The sequence below is a fragment of the Argentina silus genome, assembly GCF_951799395.1.
Source record: "Argentina silus genome assembly, chromosome: 10".
NCBI classification, from domain to species: domain Eukaryota; kingdom Metazoa; phylum Chordata; class Actinopteri; order Argentiniformes; family Argentinidae; genus Argentina; species Argentina silus.
The window spans coordinates 1,940,330-1,942,542 of NC_139664.1; the positions used below are offsets into that span (position 1 = coordinate 1,940,330).

General features: G+C 46.3%; 1 protein-coding gene across 1 annotated transcript in view; it reads right to left on the minus strand.

Annotated features, from left to right (window-relative positions):
- rbm42 (RNA binding motif protein 42) overlaps window positions 1–2,213 on the minus strand; it is a 7,881-nt gene extending 5,668 nt beyond the window's left edge. The window contains exon 1 of the mRNA XM_083678238.1: window positions 2,183–2,213. The gene's annotated coding sequence lies outside the window, so the exon portion shown is untranslated. The remainder of the gene's footprint in view (window positions 1–2,182) is intronic.

Below are 2,213 nucleotides of genomic sequence, written 5' to 3' on the forward strand. Positions count from 1 at the left end.
GGTTGCTGGTAGTTTTGCTGTATTTCACTGTGGCTATCCTGCCTTAAGCTCTGGGACCTAGTTTCTGTTCAAAGCTATCTGTTTGAAGCCAATTGCTGTCAATCTGCAACGCACTCTTGGCCGGTCTCCCCGCTTCCACTATCAGGCCTCTGCAGCTCATCCAGAATGCTGCCGCCCATCTGGATTTCAACCTCCCCAAATTCTCCCATGTCACTCCTCTCCTCCGCACCCTCCACTGGCTCCCGGTAGCAGCTCGCATCAGATTCAAGACCCTGGTGCTCGCCTACCGGGCGGCAAAGGGAACAGCCCCTCCCTACTTGCAAGCAATGGTCAGCTCCCAAACCCCCCCCCTGTACTAACCCTAACCCTAACCCCGGCCCGATCACTCCGCTCTTCCACCTCGGCTGGCCGCCGGGCACCGCCGCCTCTATGTGGATGCAGCAGCCGCACTACTCGGAGGAGCTTCCCACTGCTGTCAGGACTGCAGAGTCACTACCAATCTTCCACCGTAGATTGAAGACCCATCTCTTCAGGCTACATCTTAACTGTCTCTCCTAAAGACCTCTTCATCCCCACTACCCCCCTGTACTAACCCTAACCCTAAAGACCTCTTCACCCCCACTACCCCCCTGTACTAACCCTAGAGACCTCTTCATTCCCACTACCCCCCTGTACTAACCCTAACCCTAGAGACCTCTTCACCCCCACTTCCCCCCTGTACTAACCCTAACCCTAAAGACCTCTTCATCCCCACTACCCCCCTGTACAAGTTTCTCTCCTGTAAATAAAGAAAAATGATGTTTAAATTGTGACTGCCAATGGTCCCTGGTCTCAGCATAGATTACTTTGTCTTATGATGACTGATGGATAGATGATTCACTTACTTAAACAAATGTATTTGTTGTAAGTCGCTTTGGATAAAGGCATCTGCTAAATGCCATGAATGTAAAATGTAAATGTAAATGTACTATCGTACAAAGTCTCTATTGATATAAGACGCCTTTACTTCAAACACAAATTTCACCAATAGGCCAAGACAAAATATTTGCACAGCCAATATTTAAGTTTTGCTTTCTTACAACTTAGCGTTGATTTCTGAAAATATTATTTCCAAATTTGTTAGCTAAAACAAAAATATTTGGCAAATGATTTGGTTACAAATGCGACTATAAACCAAAGTTACACAACTCTAGATTGATAGAGGCCAAGTTTCACTATTCAATTATGCTGCATAACAGACTTCACTCATAAAATATTATTCCCAAATTCGTTCGGCTATCTGCCTACAGCTGCATTCCTAGCCAGACTGAAAATTACCGGAACCTGTCGTTCTGATTTGATTCATTATCAGTATTGCTTCTTACAACTTTGCATCTCAAAATATTCTTCCCAAACTGGTTGTGTGTCCTGTATGAGGAGCTGCGCCCCCTGTGTGAGGAGCTGCGTCTCCTGTATGAGGAGCTGCGCCCCCTGTGTGAGGAGCTGTGTCTCCTGTGTGAGGAGCTGCGTCTCCTGTATGAGGAGCTGCGTCTCCTGTATGAGGAGCTGCGCCCCCTGTGTGAGGAGCTGCGTCTCCTGTATGAGGAGCTGCGCCCCCTGTGTGAGGAGCTGTGTCTCCTGTGTGAGGAGCTGCGTCTCCTGTATGAGGAGCTGCGCCCCCTGTGTGAGGAGCTGTGTCTCCTGTGTGAGGAGCTGCGTCTCCTGTGTGAGGAGCTGCGTCTCCTGTGTGAGGAGCTGCGTCTCCTGTTTTCCTCAGTGGAACAGGTGAGCTTCTTACTGTTAGAAATTATTTTTATAAAAACAGTTGCATTATAATGCTCAATAGCAGACGAGTAAATAAAGCTATTCAGTTCTTTATTTAGGGTGATTACATTTACTAATTGTATTTGATATTCCATATGCAAATCAATTGAATTAATATGTTTTTTAATCATCTGAAATTTACTAATGTGATGGCCTGTTGATAAATGAGAGATGAATCAAGCATTAGTTCCATGGTACTTGGATTAATACATGAAGAGGTAAGGGTCAGGTCATCAAGATAGATGCTGCAACACACACATAACTTAAGAATGATGTAATGGAAAATATTAGGCTAGGAAAGGACAAATCAGAGTAGGTATATGTTTTCTTCAGCAGGTCAACTCGTTCCCCAGAGGGAACGGACCGGCGATATCTCTACCTGGAACGGATCGAGTGTCAGGGGCTGGGAC